Raw genomic sequence first — 14,687 nt, 5'->3', positions numbered from 1 at the left:
CTGTTGTGAAACTACTCATCCCAGCATGCCTTGCCATAGTTTTAGCTTTCCCTAATAGCAAAACTGTGGCAAGGCATGATGGGACTTGTAGCTTAACAACAGCTGGAGGGCCATAGCTTGGACATGTCTGATTTAACCTGTTCAGCAAACATTTATTATTTATTTGTATATTTTCATATACTTTTACAAAGCCACCTAAACATGGCAAATTGTAGGCAAAGGCCTACAATTTATATGGACAGCTGCCGGCATAACTGATGGTGTCCGTGCAGCAATATATATATTCTCCGCAACCAGGTTAACTGTCAGAAGCAAACACTGACGTGTCTGACCATGAGACAGGTTTGAAGGAAGGAGGAGTTACTCACATGCCAAGCATCGGCGGTGAATTGCGAGAAACGGTGCAGGCTGGATAGTGGAGCTGTTTTACATTTACCCAAAGAAAAAGAGGCACTTTCAGAGAAATAACTTATGTATCAAGTAGTGTTACACAGTGTGTCAGAACACAGAGGGTTAAGTCCTCGACTGACCTGCTGGGAAGTCAGACAACTGCTGGGAACTCTTGAATGGTTGCCAAACCTTTTGTACTTGATGTTAGAGGGAGTGGGGAAAAGGGTCTGGCCTTCACTGATACAACATCTGTCTTATTTACAAGTGGCAATGTTGGGCAGGAAGGCTTCAAAGGGGTTATTTCCTTTGGCTCTTGCAGATATACCATAAATGCACAGGAAACCCTAAACTTACATACACAGTAATGCCGGAGAAGTCCAGCAGATCCTCTCTGCAAAATATTCTGCAATTATTTAAGCATTTGTATATATAAAAAAAAAAAAAAAAAGCCTAACGGATGCCAATTTTTTTGTTCCAAGTTGTTAATTATCATTTTACATTCGTTCTAAACATTTCCACTGAGACCATCAATTATGTTATGTTTTTATTCCTGATATTCCAGGAATAAAACTAAATTAGAAAAAAATGATCAGACGACATAAGGTTGAGTGCATAAAATATAAATAAGGTCATTTAAGCTGTTATCTTTGATCTACATGCAATCATTAATTTTCATAGCAAGTAAAAAAAAATGATATATAATTCTACACACACTCACTAAAGGCCCATACAGAGGCGTACCTAGATATTCGTGGGCCCCATAGCAAAAGTTTGTAAGGGCCCCCTATTTAGCAACTGATGGTGATAAATGTATGTAAAACATATTACAAAGATGGGCCCCCTGCAGCTCTGGGCCCCATAGCAGCTGGGCCCCATAGCAGCTGCACCCCTTGCACCTATGGTAGTTACGCCCTTGCATACATACATACACACGGGGCCACTTTGAGCTGAAAGCTGCTCAGTTTACTCATCTGATCTGCTTTCAGCTAAAAAGCCGCCCAGTGTGTATGGGGCAGCAATGTGCAGTGAGCACTGATGGTCGCTCCCGCATCATCGCTCGCCTGGCCGTTCATCTGCTGATATTACCATAGAGCGGCTTTCTATATTATCTTGCAATGGAAAGCCGTCCACCCCGGGAAAATTGCTAAAACAGGCAAAAATGCTCAGTGTGTATGCGCTGAGCGTTTTTCAGCCCCATCATCTGTCAGCATAAACGCTGGGCAAAAACATCCAATGTGCATGCACCGCACACACAGACACGCACACACACATACACACACATACACACACACACACAAACCTTACACACACATACTAGGAGTAGATTTAATATTTTTATTCTAAGCTGATCTGAGAGATCAAAAAAGCAAAAAAAAAAAAAGCACCTCATAGTATGCAAATTATGGGGGCAATTCAGACCTGATCGCCCAGGTCCAAATAAATTTGCTAGCCCGGCCGATGGTGGCGAATATGCGCATGTGCTAGACCTCAGAGTGAACGCCTTTGGCGAGTTTCACACTCGTTGGGGCATTCGCTCAAAAGTGGGCAGGAAGGGACGGGCAGGGGACCACCTACCATTTTATGGGTGTGCCCACCAAAATGCTGGGGGGGTACCACTACGAACGCAGACGTGCCCATGCATCTTTGGGGCAGGAGGCTGACGTCACATGATGTCAGCGCCCGCCCCAAATCGGCGGATAGCGGCCATCTGAAAAGTAAGTATAGACTTTATGGGGCGAGATCAGGACTTAAAGTGGTCCTGGAGAGGTGGGGGAAGTTATTGCCTTTTAAGACTCAATTACTCTTTCCCCCCTCTTCCCCATTAGGCAGAGCCAGGGCCTGTGGTAGGAGTTTTTGGAACCCCACTGAAAACTATAATGTTTTTCTGTTAGAATTACTGTGCATGGCCAATGTGGAGGTGAAACTACTGTAGTTCCACCGCACCATAAGATGTGGTGGAACATTTAGTGGGTCATTCTGGTTGGTTTGCAAAAAAATTCTTATTTAATGGACAAACCCATGTGCAATGCAGGTGGGGCAGATGTAACATGTGCAGAGAGAGTTAGATTTGGGTGGGGTGTGTTCAAACTGAAATCTAAATTGCAGTGTAAGAATAAAGCAGCCAGTATTTACTCTGCACAGAAAACAAAATAACTCACCCAAATCTCTCTCTATGCACATGTTACATCTGCCCCACCTGCAGTGTACATGGTTTTGCCAATTGAAGAAGGAGTTTTCTTCAGCAAACTAACCAGAATCACCCCCTTAGTTCCATCCCGTACCACTTCACTTGGACCCCTGGGCGAGATGTACAAAACCTTGAAAAGAGATCAAGTGGAGAAACCACCAACAGCTGATTGGCTGGTGCTTTATCACTCTCGATTTTCTGAATTTTCAAGATTAGTACATCTTACCCAGCAAGTGGCATCAGGGCAAAATCCACAATGTTCTGGCCATGCCCCCAGACATGTGATGTCATAACATTCCAAAGGCAGGGCTGAAGCTAGGATGTTTGTCACCCAGGGGCAAGGCAGTTATTTGGCATGACTCCATCTCCTCCCCCTCTTTCATGTGATGTCCAGTGATGTCGACCCCGGCAGCCGCGTCACTGCCTGATTTCCATGGGAAGGACCAGAGTTTTCATGGGAACAACCATGAAATGCTGGGCCTTCCCATGCCCCCCCCCCCCCCCCCCCCCGCAGGTATGTAGTGATATGGATGACTCAGGTATGTAGTGATATGGATGACAGAGGTATGTAGTGATATGGATGACAGAGGTATGTAGTGACATGGATGACAGAGGTATGTAGTGACATGGATGACGCAGGTATGTAGTGATATGGATGACAGAGGTATGTAGTGATATGGATGACGCAGGTATGTAGTGATATGGATGACGCAGGTATGTAGTGATATGGATGACAGAGGTATGTAGTGATATGGATGACGCAGGTATGTAGCGATATGGATGACAGAGGTATGTAGTGATATGGATGACAGAGGTATGTAGTGATATGGATGACAGAGGTATGTAGTGATATGGATGACAGAGGTATGTAGTGATATGGATGACGCAGGTATGTAGTGATATGGATGACGCAGGTATGTAGTGATATGGATGACAGAGGTATGTAGTGATATGGATGACGCAGGTATGTAGCGATATGGATGACGCAGGTATGTAGTGATATGGATGACGCAGGTATGTAGTGATATGGATGACAGAGGTATGTAGTGATATGGATGACAGAGGTATGTAGTGATATGGATGACAGAGGTATGTAGTGATATGGATGACGCAGGTATGTAGTGATATGGATGACAGAGGTATGTAGTGATATGGATGACACAGGTATGTAGTGATATTGATGACAGAGGTATGTAGTGATATGGATGACAGAGGTATGTAGTGATATGGATGACAGAGGTATGTAGTGATATGGATGACAGAGGTATGTAGTGATATGGATGACTCAGGTATGTAGTGATATGGATGACAGAGGTATGTAGTGATATGGATGACAGAGGTATGTAGTGATATGGATGACAGAGGTATGTAGTGATATGGATGACGCAGGTATGTAGTGACATGGATGACGCAGGTATGTAGTGATATGGATGACAGAGGTATGTAGTGATATGGATGACGCAGGTATGTAGTGATATGGATGACGCAGGTATGTAGTGATATGGATGACAGAGGTATGTAGTGATATGGATGACAGAGGTATGTAGTGATATGGATGACGCAGGTATGTAGTGATATGGATGACGCAGGTATGTAGCGATATGGATGACAGAGGTATGTAGTGATATGGATGACAGAGGTATGTAGTGATATGGATGACAGAGGTATGTAGTGATATGGATGACAGAGGTATGTAGTGATATGGATGACGCAGGTATGTAGTGATATGGATGACGCAGGTAATTAGTGATATGGATGACAGAGGTATGTAGTGATATGGATGACAGAGGTATGTAGTGATATGGATGACGCAGGTATGTAGTGATATGGATGACAGAGGTATGTAGTGATATGGATGACAGAGGTATGTAGTGATATGGATGACAGAAGTATGTAGTGATATGGATGACGCAGGTATGTAGTGATATGGATGACGCAGGTATGTAGTGATATGGATGACAGAGGTATGTAGTGATATGGATGACGCAGGTATGTAGTGATATGGATGACGCAGGTATGTAGTGATATGGATGACGCAGGTATGTAGTGATATGGATGACAGAGGTATGTAGTGATATGGATGACAGAGGTATGTAGTGATATGGATGACAGAGGTATGTAGTGATATGGATGACAGAGGTATGTAGTGATATGGATGACAGAGGTATGTAGTGATATGGATGACAGAGGTATGTAGTGATATGGATGACAGAGGTATGTAGTGATATGGATGACAGAGGTATGTAGTGATATGGATGACGCAGGTATGTAGTGATATGGATGACCGAGGTATGTAGTGATATGGATGACAGAGGTATGTAGTGATATGGATGACAGAGGTATGTAGTGATATGGATGACAGAGGTATGTAGTGATATGGATGACAGAGGTATGTAGTGATATGGATGACGCAGGTATGTAGTGATATGGATGACAGAGGTATGTAGTGATATGGATGATGCAGGTATGTAGTGATATGGATGACAGAGGTAACATAGAAACATAGAATTTGACGGCAGATAAGAACCATTTGGCCCATCTAGTCTGCCCCTTTTATTACCCTTCAGGTAAACTCAACCCTTTTTATTCCTTATTTCTTTGTAAGGATATTCATATGCCTATCCCAAGCATGTTTAAATTGTTCTACTGTCTTAGCCTCTACCACCTCTGATGGGAGGCTATTCCACTTATCCACTACCCTTTCTGTGAAGTAATTCTTTCTAACATTTCCCCTGAACCTACCTCCCTCCAGTTTCAGTGCATGTCCTCGTGTTTTATTACTTGTTTTCCTTTGAAGAAAATTTCCCACCTGTACTATGTTAAAACCCTTAATATATTTGAAGATTTCGATCATGTCCCCCCTTTCCCTTCTCTGCTCCAAACTATACATGTTAAGATCTTTTAGTCTATCCAGGTAAGTTTTGTGATGTAGGCCATGAACCATTTTAGTTGCCCTTCTTTGTACACTCTCCAATGTATTTATATCCTTCTGAAGATATGGTCTCCAGAACTGGACACAGTATTCCAGATGAGGTCGTACCAATGACCTATAAAGTGGCATTATTACATCTTTTTTTCTGCTACTGATTCCTCTCCCTATGCAACCAAGCATCTGACTAGCCTTCCTCATTGCTTTGTTACATTGCCTCCCTGCCTTTAAGTCACTTGAAATAGTGACTCCTAGATCTCTTTCCTCCTCAGTAGTTTCCATTATAGTACCCTTGATACTATATTGAGCCTTTGGGTTTTTGAGTCCCAAGTGCATAATTTTGCATTTTTTAGCATTAAACTGTAGTTGCCATTCTCTTGACCAATTCTCAAGTTTTTTTTTTTTTTTTTTTTTTTTTTTTTTAAAATTTTTTAGCCAATCTTGGCGTGCCTCATCTGACTTATCCTGTATATATTTTTTTTCCATTTCTGACATTGATTTTTCAAGGTCTAGAGCTATTTCTTGATTTTTCTTTTTAATCCCAGCTACCTTTTTAATCAGATTGCCCCTCAGGTAGGCTTTGAGAGTATCCCACACAACATTAAACTGGGCAGTATCTACGTTGGTTTTGAAAAACTCCTCAATCAACTCACTCGTCTCTTCTAGTCCACCAAGATAAGGGATCCATGAGGGATGAAATTTCCAGTATGTAAATCCCCTTTTTTGTCTAGTGTCCAACTGCATTAAGATCGGGGTATGGTCGGAGATACCCTGCGGTTTATACTCGATTAACTCTACAGATTTTAACACATTCTCAGAAACTAAAATCATATCTATTCTAGAAAAAGTATGGTACGTGGCAGAGTAACAAGAGTATTGGTTGATATGCGGATGCCTTTCCCTCCAAATGTCCCTCCACCCCATTTCTCCAATGAAGTTAGCAACATTACTACTACTATCAGCATAATTTTGATTGCGCTTCCACCTATCTATGCTTGGGTTCATAACCGCATTGAAGTCGCCAAGACAGATTACGGAACTATCCGATCTTTCGGTGACGAACTCCACCGCATGTCTCAGTACCTCAAAGGAGAAAGGGGGTGGGATATATATAGCAAGAATGCAGTACCTGACCATATCTATACACCCCTCAATAAACACATACCTTCCTAGCTTATCGATTTTGGAGGAGAGTATTTCAATTTTAACATTTTTTTTAATCAGAACAGAGACACCTCTAGCATACGGGGAGAAGCACGAGTGAAAAGACATTCCTATCCATGACTTTTCAACTGCAGCCACCTTATCGCCAAATAGGTGGGTCTCTTGCATACAGATTATATCAGCCTTCATGGATCTACAATGGCTAAGTACCAAGGAGCGCTTTATTCTGTCGCCTAACCCCCTAACATTCCAAGTCAGAACAGATATCATTGACGTTTTAGACTCAAATTAACTACAGGATCAGCAATTATCCAAAAAATGTACAACCTAGCTTCAACAAAAACACTAGCAGAGCAGGCACTTGTAGCATAACAAACAACATTGAACATTAACCCCAGTCCCTCCCCCTCCCTGTATAACCTACCCATCTAGGTATACCTATCCCCGTACAATACCCTAACTTCAATCAGATAACATAAAAACCATCACACACCCATTCATTAGAGGCTATTCACTAACAGTCACGAAACGCTAGGCGTGCCTACCCTCCAGTAACCCCACAGGAGTACCCCCCAACCCTCCTCCAAGTCAACGCCACCATTTTCACCTAAACAGTTTTTATACATTTTCCCAATATTGGGAGCAAGAATTTATGCAAACAGCTGGGATAGCAGATATGGAGAGGGAGAGCAACACTAGCAGCATTTTATTATCTATACAGGTCCTAGTTCCCAGCGGATACAGACATAATCTTATTTATTACCACTACTGGGAATGCTGCTATCTATCCACTAGGAATTACCTAGGATTCCTCATTGTTGCTTCCCCATCCAGTCTACAATTCCAGTCCAGTATTGTGACCCCGACATTTCCGGGTTACATTCAATGCTTATTTTTTAAAAATTTTTAAACGTAATAGAAAGCACTTAAGGTAGAGAATGGAAAACATAAGAAAAAGCATGCCGTAAAGCCATAACATATTCAATTATTTCAGCACCATCTTAATATATTTCCCCAACTGCCAAAAGATAAGGCTGCCCTCAGACCTCCAGGTCCCCGAACATCATAAAGTCCAGACCGTCATAGTCAGATTATAGACTTTAAGGGATAAGCTGCCGATCCGCAGGGTAGTATTTATTCAGCCACTCCGCAACAGCTCCAGGGCTAGTGAAGAACATTGCCTCGTCATTTACTATGACTTTCAACCTTGTCGGGTAAAGCATCGAGTATTTAACGTTGAGCTCTCTCAGCCTTAACTTAATTTCTCGAAACCGAGCTCTTTCCCTTTGCACGTCTAATGGGAGATCAGGGAAGATGGAAACTTTATTCCCATTGTGTAACAAGTCCCCCTTACTTCTAGCAGCTCTCAAAATATTGTCCCGGTCACGATAGTGAAGCAACTTGGCAATTACCGTGCGCGGATAGGCACCGGGCACTGGGGGCCTAGAGGGAACGCGATGCGCCCGTTCTACAGTGAAGAAGGGTGATAGGATCTCCAACCCAAGGGTCTGCTTTATCCATTCCTCCACGAATTTCTCAGGCAAGTTCCCCTCTGCTCTCTCCTCCAGGCCAACAATTCTTATGTTACTACGGCGCATCCGCCCCTCCATATCAACATTCTTATATTGCAGATCTTTTACCACTTTCTCAAGTATCCCAACACGGGCCTGCAGGGGGGATAGGGTGTCCTCAATATTGGAGACCCTGGTCTCAACTTCTGTTACCCTAGATCGAATTTTCTGAGCGTCCTCCCTTAACAGGGTTATGTCAGACTGGACCTTACCGAGTTGTACCGATAAACGGCTCTCGCTGGCATTAACGGCGTCCAAGACCTGCTGCAGGGTCACCTCCTTAAGGGCCTCCGCCCCATTACTCTCCTTTGTAGGGGTGCTAAGAGGAGTAGTCTCTCTGGAGTTACCGGTATTACGTGGTTGTGTTCGTGCAAACTTTTCCAATTTAGCTGCCGTGGTGTTCTGGCTTGCTTTCCCCATGTTGAGGAGAGGTTAATATACTAAGTATATTTCCAAAAAAGTTTTAAACTCGTTTTAGCCCTGTGGATCTTCACCACACACACACTGAGACACGAACGGCAAACCTGGCCTTAGATAAAGCAGCAGTTGCCCCACTAAAACGAATAGCATCCAATTGCAATGGAGATCAGGGATTTGAGCAAACTTATACTGCAGCTTAACTCGGAACACGGCAGGACTTAAGTGTCACTCTAAACCTTTTAAGCGAATATTCAGGGTATTTTATTTTTCCCTTTGCTGCCCAGTCTCTTAAGCAACCTCAAAGCCACATAAAATGCGCGATTTCTTTAGGCATTAGCTTTGGACATTAGTTCCGAGTCTAGGCACCCCTTAAAAAGGGTGAGAATTGCCCGTGCACACCCCACTAGTAATGTCTATGTGTGTGGACTTTACCCCACTTCTCACGGCTATTACCTGCTTCACCCGTAGGGCTAATTTAACTCAGCTCACCGGTAGTCGGGCATCACCAACAGGACCCACGTCTTGCTTCCTGTAGATCAATAGTGAGCATACATAGAAATGCTTCTGTCTCTTCAGCTAGCGCCCCTGTTCACCAGCAGCAGCTCACGTTCTCAGCGACCACAATTACTTTACTGATGCCTCACTCAGGTAACAGATCCCGCGCGGCGTCTGACAGCCTTTCTCCTCACTGCCTCGCACTGCTCAGCCTCACACTGTTCAGCGAGTACGTCTCACGTGGTGACCGGCGGCGTCTGACGGCATCAAATGGCACCCGCTCCACGACTGGATCACAACTGCGCCACACCCCCTCCGGAGCTCTCACCCCCGGTATACTGGGGAGCAACGCTCTTAGTCCGTGACGCTTTGGTAGGTATCAGTCAATCTGCCGGGCATCGTAACCGTTTTAACTCCATACAGTGGGAGGGCTTATCTTTACAAGCCGGCACCTTACTCCCATACCAGGTAGCGTTTCATCAAGAGGGTCGGTCCGGGGGTCAGCTCTCCCGCATGGAGTCACCGGAAGGCAGGATCCTCCCTCACGTCACACACGCCGTCATGACCCCGCCTCCCGACCAATTCTCAAGTTTACTTGGATCATCAGTCATTTGATTTACCCCTCCTGGTGTGTCTACTCTGTTGCATATCTTTGTATCATCTGCAAAAAGGCATACTTTCCCTTCAATACCATTTGCAATGTCACTAACAAAGATATTAAAGAGCACTGGTCCGAGTACAGATCCCTGGGGTACTCCACTGGTAGCAGGTATGTAGTGATATGGATGACAGAGGTATATAGTGATATGGATGACAGAGGTATGTAGTGATATGGATGACAGAGGTATGTAGTGATATGGATGACAGAGGTATGTAGTGATATGGATGACAGAGGTATGTAGTGATATGGATGACGCAGGTATGTAGTGATATGGATGACAGAGGTATGTAGTGATATGGATGACAGAGGTATGTAGTGATATGGATGACAGAGGTATGTAGTGATATGGATGACGCAGGTATGTAGTGATATGGATGACGCAGGTATGTAGTGATATGGATGACAGAGGTATGTAGTGATATGGATGACGCAGGTATGTAGCGATATGGATGACAGAGGTATGTAGTGATATGGATGACAGAGGTATGTAGTGATATGGATGACAGAGGTATGTAGTGATATGGATGACAGAGGTATGTAGTGATATGGATGACGCAGGTATGTAGTGATATGGATGACACAGGTATGTAGTGATATGGATGACAGAGGTATGTAGCGATATGGATGACGCAGGTATGTAGCGATATGGATGACGCAGGTATGTAGTGATATGGATGACGCAGGTATGTAGTGATATGGATGACGCAGGTATGTAGTGATATGGATGACAGAGGTATGTAGTGATATGGATGACGCAGGTATGTAGCGATATGGATGACGCAGGTATGTAGTGATATGGATGACGCAGGTATGTAGTGATATGGATGACAGAGGTATGTAGTGATATGGATGACAGAGGTATGTAGTGATATGGATGACAGAGGTATGTAGTGATATGGATGACGCAGGTATGTAGTGATATGGATGACAGAGGTATGTAGTGATATGGATGACACAGGTATGTAGTGATATGGATGACAGAGGTATGTAGTGATATGGATGACGCAGGTATGTAGTGATATGGGTGACACAGGTATGTAGTGATATGGATGACAGAGGTATGTAGTGATATGGATGACGCAGGTATGTAGTGAAATGGATGACAGAGGTATGTAGTGATATGGATGACAGAGGTATGTAGTGATATGGATGACAGAGGTATGTAGTGATATGGATGACGCAGGTATGTAGTGATATGGATGACCGAGGTATGTAGTGATATGGATGACAGAGGTATGTAGTGATATGGATGACAGAGGTATGTAGTGATATGGATGACAGAGGTATGTAGTGATATGGATGACAGAGGTATGTAGTGATATGGATGACGCAGGTATGTAGTTATATGGATGACAGAGGTATGTAGTGATATGGATGATGCAGGTATGTAGTGATATGGATGACAGAGGTAACATAGAAACATAGAATTTGACGGCAGATAAGAACCATTTGGCCCATCTAGTCTGCCCCTTTTATTACCCTTCAGGTAAACTCAACCCTTTTTATTCCTTATTTCTTTGTAAGGATATTCATATGCCTATCCCAAGCATGTTTAAATTGTTCTACTGTCTTAGCCTCTACCACCTCTGATGGGAGGCTATTCCACTTATCCACTACCCTTTCTGTGAAGTAATTCTTTCTAACATTTCCCCTGAACCTACCTCCCTCCAGTTTCAGTGCATGTCCTCGTGTTTTATTACTTGTTTTCCTTTGAAGAAAATTTCCCACCTGTACTATGTTAAAACCCTTGATATATTTGAAGATTTCGATCATGTCCCCCCTTTCCCTTCTCTGCTCCAAACTATACATGTTAAGATCTTTTAGTCTATCCAGGTAAGTTTTGTGATGTAGGCCATGAACCATTTTAGTTGCCCTTCTTTGTACACTCTCCAATGTATTTATATCCTTCTGAAGATATGGTCTCCAGAACTGGACACAGTATTCCAGATGAGGTCGTACCAATGACCTATAAAGTGGCATTATTACATCTTTTTTTCTGCTACTGATTCCTCTCCCTATGCAACCAAGCATCTGACTAGCCTTCCTCATTGCTTTGTTACATTGCCTCCCTGCCTTTAAGTCACTTGAAATAGTGACTCCTAGATCTCTTTCCTCCTCAGTAGTTTCCAATATAGTACCCTTGATACTATATTGAGCCTTTGGGTTTTTGAGTCCCAAGTGCATAATTTTGCATTTTTTAGCATTAAACTGTAGTTGCCATTCTCTTGACCAATTCTCAAGTTTACTTAGATCATCAGTCATTTGATTTACCCCTCCTGGTGTGTCTACTCTGTTGCATATCTTTGTATCATCTGCAAAAAGGCATACTTTCCCTTCAATACCATTTGCAATGTCACTGACAAAGATATTAAAGAGCACTGGTCCGAGTACAGATCCCTGGGGTACTCCACTGGTAGCAGGTATGTAGTGATATGGATGACAGAGGTATGTAGTGATATGGATGACAGAGGTATGTAGTGATATGGATGACAGAGGTATGTAGTGATATGGATGACAGAGGTATGTAGTGATATGGATGACAGAGGTATGTAGTGATATGGATGACGCAGGTATGTAGTGATATGGATGACAGAGGTATGTAGTGATATGGATGACACAGGTATGTAGTGATATGGATGACAGGTATGTAGTGATATGGATGACGCAGGTATGTAGTGATATGGGTGACACAGGTATGTAGTGATATGGATGACAGAGGTATGTAGTGATATGGATGACGCAGGTATGTAGTGAAATGGATGACAGAGGTATGTAGTGATATGGATGACAGAGGTATGTAGTGATATGGATGACAGAGGTATGTAGTGATATGGATGACGCAGGTATGTAGTGATATGGATGACAGAGGTATGTAGTGATATGGATGACACAGGTATGTAGTGATATGGATGACAGAGGTATGTAGTGATATGGATGACGCAGGTATGTAGTGATATGGATGACGCAGGTATGTAGTGATATGGATGACAGAGGTATGTAGTGATATGGATGACAGAGGTATGTAGTGATATGGATGACAGAGGTATGTAGTGATATGGATGACGCAGGTATGTAGTGATATGGATGACAGAGGTATGTAGTGATATGGATGACAGAGGTATGTAGTGATATGGATGACAGAGGTATGTAGTGATATGGATGACAGAGGTATGTAGTGATATGGATGACGCAGGTATGTAGTGATATGGGTGACACAGGTATGTAGTGATATGGATGACAGAGGTATGTAGTGATATGGATGACGCAGGTATGTAGTGAAATGGATGACAGAGGTATGTAGTGATATGGATGACAGAGGTATGTAGTGATATGGATGACAGAGGTATGTAGTGATATGGATGACGCAGGTATGTAGTGATATGGATGACAGAGGTATGTAGTGATATGGATGACACAGGTATGTAGTGATATGGATGACAGAGGTATGTAGTGATATGGATGACGCAGGTATGTAGTGATATGGATGACGCAGGTATGTAGTGATATGGATGACAGAGGTATGTAGTGATATGGATGACAGAGGTATGTAGTGATATGGATGACAGAGGTATGTAGTGATATGGATGACGCAGGTATGTAGTGATATGGATGACAGAGGTATGTAGTGATATGGATGACAGAGGTATGTAGTGATATGGATGACAGAGGTATGTAGTGATATGGATGACAGAGGTATGTAGTGATATGGATGACGCAGGTATGTAGTGATATGGGTGACACAGGTATGTAGTGATATGGATGACAGAGGTATGTAGTGATATGGATGACGCAGGTATGTAGTGAAATGGATGACAGAGGTATGTAGTGATATGGATGACAGAGGTATGTAGTGATATGGATGACAGAGGTATGTAGTGATATGGATGACAGAGGTACAGTAGGAGCAAGTTTCATCTTTGCTCCTTTGGCCATGGCTAGCCATGGCCAGCCATGGCTATTCTATTGTTCTCAGCTGCAATACGTATTGTATTGCAGCTGAGAACAATAGAATAGCCATGGCTAGCCACGCCCAAAGGAGCAAAGATGAAACTTGCTCCTACTGTATGTAGTGATATGGATGACGCAGGTATGTAGTGATATGGATGACCGAGGTATGTAGTGATATGGATGACAGAGGTATGTAGTGATATGGATGACAGAGGTATGTAGTGATATGGATGACAGAGGTATGTAGTGATATGGATGACAGAGGTATGTAGTGATATGGATGACGCAGGTATGTAGTTATATGGATGACAGAGGTATGTAGTGATATGGATGATGCAGGTATGTAGTGATATGGATGACAGAGGTAACATAGAAACATAGAATTTGACGGCAGATAAGAACCATTTGGCCCATCTAGTCTGCCCCTTTTATTACCCTTCAGGTAAACTCAACCCTTTTTATTCCTTATTTCTTTGTAAGGATATTCATATGCCTATCCCAAGCATGTTTAAATTGTTCTACTGTCTTAGCCTCTACCACCTCTGATGGGAGGCTATTCCACTTATCCACTACCCTTTCTGTGAAGTAATTCTTTCTAACATTTCCCCTGAACCTACCTCCCTCCAGTTTCAGTGCATGTCCTTGTGTTTTATTACTTGTTTTCCTTTGAAGAAAATTTCCCACCTGTACTATGTTAAAACCCTTGATATATTTGAAGATTTCGATCATGTCCCCCCTTTCCCTTCTCTGCTCCAAACTATACATGTTAAGATCTTTTAGTCTATCCAGGTAAGTTTTGTGATGTAGGCCATGAACCATTTTAGTTGCCCTTCTTTGTACACTCTCCAATGTATTTATATCCTTCTGAAGATATGGTCTCCAGAACTGGACACAGTATTCCAGATGAGGTCGTACCAATGA

The sequence above is a fragment of the Crinia signifera genome, chromosome 19 (genome assembly GCF_055691185.1).
Source record: "Crinia signifera chromosome 19, ASM5569118v1, whole genome shotgun sequence".
NCBI lineage: Eukaryota > Metazoa > Chordata > Amphibia > Anura > Myobatrachidae > Crinia > Crinia signifera.
The sequence above is the reverse complement of the archived record's forward strand: the minus strand, read 5'-3'. Positions refer to the sequence as shown.